This window comes from Monodon monoceros, unplaced genomic scaffold, assembly GCF_005190385.1.
Source record: "Monodon monoceros isolate NGI ecotype Baffin Bay Population unplaced genomic scaffold, NGI_Narwhal_1 Super_Scaffold_15, whole genome shotgun sequence".
Classification (NCBI taxonomy): domain Eukaryota; kingdom Metazoa; phylum Chordata; class Mammalia; order Artiodactyla; family Monodontidae; genus Monodon; species Monodon monoceros.
Genome location: NW_021703771.1, coordinates 7,318,616 through 7,325,847, shown reverse-complemented (window position 1 = coordinate 7,325,847; position 7,232 = coordinate 7,318,616).

The window sequence follows — 7,232 nt, the reverse complement described above, 5'->3', positions numbered from 1 at the left end:
TGAATTTTTTAATTTATATTACTGGAGACTTTTTCCCTGACAGTCAAATGTCCTTGTTAAAAAGGAGAAAAAGAACTCCTTTTTAAAATCCAAGCTTGTATGCCACATTACATGAGTTACAGACAGTGTGTAAACACACCTTCTCCTGTTGGCAGCAACAAAGAGAAAAGAGAGTATCAGTAAATCCTTAGGCCCCAAAGAGATTACCTTCTCTAAATATTGACCAGCATTTTTATAGTGTTGTACCAATAGCAACAGAACCCACACATAGTTGAAGCTAATCCTCACGAAAACCTCCAGGTACTTCTTCTTGTTGTGAGTGACAAAATGGGAGAGGCCCAAACTGGGACCCTGATCCGTCGGACCTCCAACCCAGGTCTCTTTCTCCCACCAATGTGGGCTTTTGTGTAACAATGACCACTTGATTACTCATCTTTTTAAATGTGTGTAATAGTCCTACCTAACTGTTGCTGACACTGCCTATTCAGAGGCCAAAAGTGCACCCTCCATTATGACTATCATCCTTATTAGAATAGCAGCAGCCACGCTCACTAAATCGTTACTATGTTGCTGTTCTAAGGGCTTGACACCTACCAGCTCAATCACCAAGACTTTAAATCCTAAAATAACTTACATCTACAGATTTCCTATTATCCATTCAACTCTTATACAACTGTGGAGAACAGCTATAGAGGAAAGAGTGTTGGCTGTGGAATAAAAAAAAAAGAAATGGATTCAAATTCAGTCTCTTATACTTACTGGCTGGATGACCTTTGAAAAGTTTCTCACTCTCTGTACTGACTTTGCAGGGTTGTTGTGTTGAAGTATGTTTAGTGCATTGAACAGAACCTGGTTTGTGACAGTCCCTACAGAGCATCCCTTAGTTTTAGAAGCAGTAGCGGGAGGCACGTGTTGGTGTCATATTCATCAGACAGGTAACATAGTGGTTGGGTATCCAGGATATGGACTTGTGTCTTCCTGTTCTGAGGCAGCTTTTTATCCCAGGTGCCACGTGCCCCCCTCTTGACAAGGTTGGCCTGGGTCTCCGGTAACTTCTAAGCACTGTAGCCACGAAAGCTGGCAGATAGCGTCCTCACACTTAGGTCTCTGTGCTTTATTACGGCCACCTTCTAAATAATCAAGTGCTACAGAGTGACAGCACCTTGACTGTGACAACCCTGACACCTAGCTGCTCGGAGATCATATTAGAACATGGACTTCATCTGGAACTTGAGGGCTTTTGTTTTTGCTTAGTTGAAGTGAGATCCTAAGCAATTATACTCTAGTTTGTGAATAATGATTGCACTGGCTTAATTGCATTCTATTTGAATAGAATTCCAAACACTTTTCTTGAAAAATAATGGACTCAACTTTGCAGCCCTTACACTATTTCTGCTTCAGAATCAAGAGCTCTTAATGAGCTTCTTTTCTGACTAAATCTGGGTGGGTAAATTCTTAGACTGAGGCTATAAACTCCTGACAGGCAGAGGAATAAGGGCACAAGCTCCCTGTTCATTTTGTTTAAAGGTTTCATATTTCACTTAGAACCCTGAATACATGTGCAAGCCAAATCATACTTAATTTGGCACTTAAGAAACAGAAACTAATAAATGTAGGCATTTCAGTTGTCCAACTGCAGGCTCATAAATTAATTCTTATGAAAATAGAACGAACTAATTCAAGCCAATGAGCCACCATATTTAGAAGAAATTACACTTAAAACACTGACAATTTTAATTCTTATATTTTGGGGGTGGTATGCTCATATAACATGTTTTTAACCTACAAGAACAAGATTTACTTTGAGACAGACAGGAGATACTTTCTTATTAAGAAGATACTGCAAATCCTCTTTAACCTTGTGCAATGTACTAAATGTTTGTGTCCCCCTGAAATTCATATGATGAAATCTAACCTCACAATGTGATGGTATTAAGAGATGGGGTCTTTGGGAGGTAATTAGGTCATAAGAGTAGAGATCTCAAGAATGAGATTAGTTTAAACCTTGAAAGATCTCATCACAAGAAAAAATGCCTCTCTGTTCAACCTAGTATAAAAGCACAGGTTTTGCCACTTCTTTGAGATCATCATTTCCTTATGAGGGCTGCCATGTCACATACAACTTATATATTAAGTAAGCTGGTCTGTTTTTCTCCTGTTAATCAGCCTTATGTCTATTTAATTCTCAGAGTCAGCCAGAGACCTTAGGTTTTTCCTTCCTCACAGTTTCTGGACAATAAGGATGTGACCTTAAGAGGCTGGCATGCCCACTCCTGCCCTCTCCAGAACCGGTGGAGGGGATCCTGGAAGAACTGAAAAAGGCCAGCAGAAGGTAAAAATTCTTAACAAAATCAGCTCTCCTGAATCTCTAGCACTGGTCAAGAGGAAGGTAAAATTTTCTTCTTGTCCCTTCCTTTCCAAGTTCAAGTTGGCAGGAGAAAAACATTTGTAAAAAAAACTGGTTCTCCCTATCAATCTACCAATGGTGTTTTTCACAGAACTAGAACAAAAAATTTCACAATTTGTATGGAAACACAAAAGACCCCGAATAGCCAAAGCAATCTTGAAAAAGAAAAACGGAGCTGGAGGAATCAGGCTCCCTGACTTCAGACTATACTACAAAGCTACAGTAATCAAGACAGTATGGTACTGGCACAAAAACAGAAAGAGAGATCAATGGAACAGGATTGAAAGCCCAAAGATAAACCCACGCAGATATGGTCGTTCACCTTATCTTTGATAAAGGAGACAAGAATATACACTGCAGAAAAGACAGCCTCTTCAATAAATGGTGCTGAGAAAACTGGACAGCTACATGCAAAACAATGAAATTAGAACACTCCCTAACACCATACACAAAAATAAACTCAAAATGGATTAAAGACCTAAATGTAAGGCCAGACACTATCAAACTCTTAGAGGAAAACATTGGCAGAACACTCTATGACATAAATCACAGCAAGATCCTTTTTGACCCACCTCCTAGAGAAATGGAAATAAAAACAATAATAAATAAATGGGACCTAATGAAACTTCAAAGCTTTTGCACAGCAAAGGAAACCATAAACAAGATGAAAAGACAACCCTTAGAATGGGAGAAAGTATTTGCAAATGAAGCAACTGACAAAGGATTAATCTCCAAAACATACAAGCAGCTCATGCAGCTCAATATCAAAAAAACAAACAACCTAATCCAAAAATGGGCAGAAGAACTAAATAGACATTTCTCTAAAGAAGATATACAGATTGCCAACAAACACATGAAAGGATGCACAATATCATTAAGCATTAGAGAAATGCAAATCAAAACTGCAATGAGATATCATCTCACACCAGTCAGAATGACCATCATCCAAAAACCTAGAAACAATAAATGCTGGAGAGGGTGTGGAGAAAAGGGAACCCTCTTGCACTGTTGGTGGGAATGTAAATTGATACAGCCACTACGGAGAACAGTATGGAGGTTCCTTAAAAAACTAAAAATAGAACTACCATATGACCCAGCAATCTCACTCCTGGGCATATACCCTGAGAAAACCATAATTCAAAAAGAGTCATGTACCACAATGTTCATTGCAGCTCTATTTACAATAACCAGGACATGGAAGCAACCTAAGTGTCCATCGACAGATGAATGGATAAAGAAGATGTGGCACATATATACAATGGAATATTACTCAGCCATAAAAAGAAATGAAATTGAGTTATTTGCAGTGAGGTGGATGGATCTAGAGTCTGTCATAGAGAGTGAAGTAAGTCAGAAAGAGAAAAACAAATACCGTATGTTAACATATGTATATGGAATCTCAAAAAAAACAAAAGGTTCTGAAGAACTTAGGGGCAGGACAGCAATAAAGAAACAGATGTAGAGAATGGACTTGCGGACACGGGGAGAGGGAATGATAAGCTGGGATGAAGTGAGAGAGTGGCATGGACTTATATACACTCCCAAATGTAAAATAGATAGCTGGTGGGAAGCAGCCGCATAGCACAGGGAGATCAGCTCGGTGCTTTGTGACCACCTAGAGGGGTGGGATAGGGAGTGTGGGAGGGAGGCTCAAGAGGGAGGGGATATGGGGATATATGTATATGTATAGCTGATTCACTTTGTTGTACAGCAGAAAACTAACACAACATTGTAAAGAAATTATACTCCTATAAATATGTTAAAAATAATAATAATAATAATTGGTTCTTTGTGTTGCAACTCTTGTGAGTTTGTTTTGGGTGCCCACCGATGATTGATCCTTTCCCTCCCAGGGATAGCCGTGCTTTCCTCTGTGTCTCGTTTTGTGTACCGAGAGCTTGGCTGACTTTCCACCTGCGGGGACGTGGGCAGAGGTGGGTGGGCGTGGGTTGGACCCGTGTCTGCAGGCAGCCAGTCATCAGATTGGAGGCCCCCAGAATGGGGCGGGGCAGAATGTGGCTGCACCCCATGGGCGGCTATCATCCTACCAACAGTTAAGAGTTTTCCGGGAGCCTTGCTTCAGTCTTTCTTTCGGCTGCCTGTGGGAGTAGCTCTGGATCTTGGGAGGCCTACAACTTTTGCATCCTCTTTGGGGATGGCTCTTGGGACCACAGTTAAGACATTAAAAGGCTTATTGGTTTTAAGCCATAAAAAGGCTTATTGGCTTAGAGTCACATTGAAATAGATATATCTTTCAAGATTTGGACTTTTATATCTAAAATGATTTTTTAGAGATCTGACATTCTAAACAAGTATCCTATTGTTATCAATGGGAAGATCTGACTGAAAAGGAAAAAACGATAAGGCAAAGATGAGGATCAACTCTTATAGAAATTAGTAAATTTTATGTTTCTCTGTTTATACCTAACTCATAGCTAAGGTTTAAAATGAAAACTACAAGACCTGTGTTTGTTGAAATTGAGTTATTTGTCATGAGGTGGATGGATCTAGAGTCTGTCATACAGAGTAAAGTAAGTCAGAAAGAGAAAAACAAATACCGTATGCTAACACATATATATGGAATCTAAAAAAAAAAAAGGTTCTGATGAACCTAGGGGCAAGACAGGAATAAAGACGCAGATGTAGAGAATGGACTTGAGGGCACGGGGAGGGGGAAGGGTAAGCTGGGACAAAGTGAGAGAGTGGCATGGACTTATATATACTACCAAATTTTAAATAGATAGCTAGTGGGAAGCAGCCTCATAGCACAGGGAGATCAGCTCAGTGCTTTGTGACCACCTAGAGGGGTGGGATAGGGAGGGTGGGAGGGAGGGAGATGCAAGAGGGAGGAGATATGGGGATATATGTATAAATATAGCTAACTCGCTTTGTTATACAGCATAAACTAACACACCATTGTAGAGCAATTATACCCCAATAAAGATGTTAACAAAAGAAATCAAGATGTGTGTTTGTGTCTCTCTGTGTTTCTATGTATGCATGTTGTGTATATGTGATCTTTTTCTTACCTCCAGATGATATTCCCGAGAAAAGTAACTTAAGATGATGGACAGCTTTGTTTAATGTCTCATGAAATTCTGATGATCAATTCAAACATGCTTGTTAAAAACAAGTGAAATAAATGGATGTAAGTGGGATAAAATTTATAAATAAACTTTCTCAAAAATGATTATGTTTTATAAAATATGTCGGCTTAAAAGTAGTTTCCTAACCTTTTTTGGTTTCTTGAAACCTTAAAGTTATACTAACTTAAGTTAAATAATGGATATTCATTGAATATCTAGGTCCTTTCCAAATAACATAAAACATTGAAACACTAACTGCTAAACATAAGTTTATCTATTTTTGACATCTTAAGTTTTACAGAGACAAAGGATATTTGAGTTTACTAATACACATGTTCCTTTTTGTCATGTGGAAAAATTGCAGTATGAAAAAGAATTTACTTATAAATCATGAATTGGTATATTCATAAAATGTGTTAATTTGCTACAGAATGCTAGTATATGACAGGCAATCAATATATGTAAATGAAACTACTAGAAACCAGAAAGGTGAAGGGAAACAATTCCATATGCAAAGTTTGAAAGGAAAGTGGGATGTATTTTTAATTTAAAAAAAGAAAAGAAAAGATATGAGATATGAAGTATATGTTTCTGTTACGGGAAAAAGAGACAAATTTTGTCCTAAAATAAAATGTCTGTTTGTTCTAGTCATGAACAATGAGAAATGGAAAAGAGAAGGACAAAACCTAAATGGATATAGGAAGTTGCAGAAGGTTTGTGGGGAAAAAACTTTTTTCTGTTGCAATGTCAAAGATGACTAAGATGAAATGGATTTATTTATAAGCGCTTTCTAAATGAGCTCAATAATATACTGATGAAAAGCTAGTATCAATTTTCTCTCAGTTAAAATGACAAAGTTTCAGCTCCACTTGGTCGGGGATCAAGATGGTGGGGCAGGAAGACCTGAACTCACCTCATCCCATGGGCACAACAAAACTGCAAGTACATACAGAGCAACTGTCTATGAGAGTGACCTGCACACTAGCAGAAAGGATACAGAGGAACCACGAGATGGGTAGGAGTGGAGATGTGGTTTTTTGGGTCAGCAACCCACAGAGGGAGGTAAAATCACAAGCATAGAGGTCCTCCCTGAGAGTGAGGGGTCTGAGTCCCACAGCAGGCCCCTCAAGCCTGGGACTCCTGACGTGGAGAATGAGCCGCAGAAAGCCAAGCTTTGAAAACAGGTAGGTTTATCTTGGGGGAGCAGGACGGCTGTAGGAAACAGAGACTTTGCTCTTAAGGGGCACTTGCAAAATCTCACTCACTCCAAATCCCAGCACAGAGGCAGTAGTTTGACAGGAGCCTGGGTCACACCCACTTGCTGATCTTGGAGAGCCCCCTGGAGAGGCAGGAGGCAAGTGGAACTCCCCCTGGGGAATGAGATTCTGCCAGCAGCCACTTTGGGATCTCATTCTATCGCGATAACACCAGTGCTGGCTAGAGCCATTTTATTTATTTATTTATTTATTTGCAATTTTAATTGAAGTATAGTTGATTTACAACATCGTGTTACTTACAGGTACATATAGCACAGTGATTCAGCTATATATATATATATATATATATATATATATATATGTTGAAACTAAAGTGTTAGTTTCAGGTGTACAGCACCGTTATTTGGTTATATATATATATATATATATATATATATATATATACAGATAGAATATATTCTTTATACACATATATATATATATGTTGAAACTAATGTGTTAGTTTCAGGTGTACAGCACCGT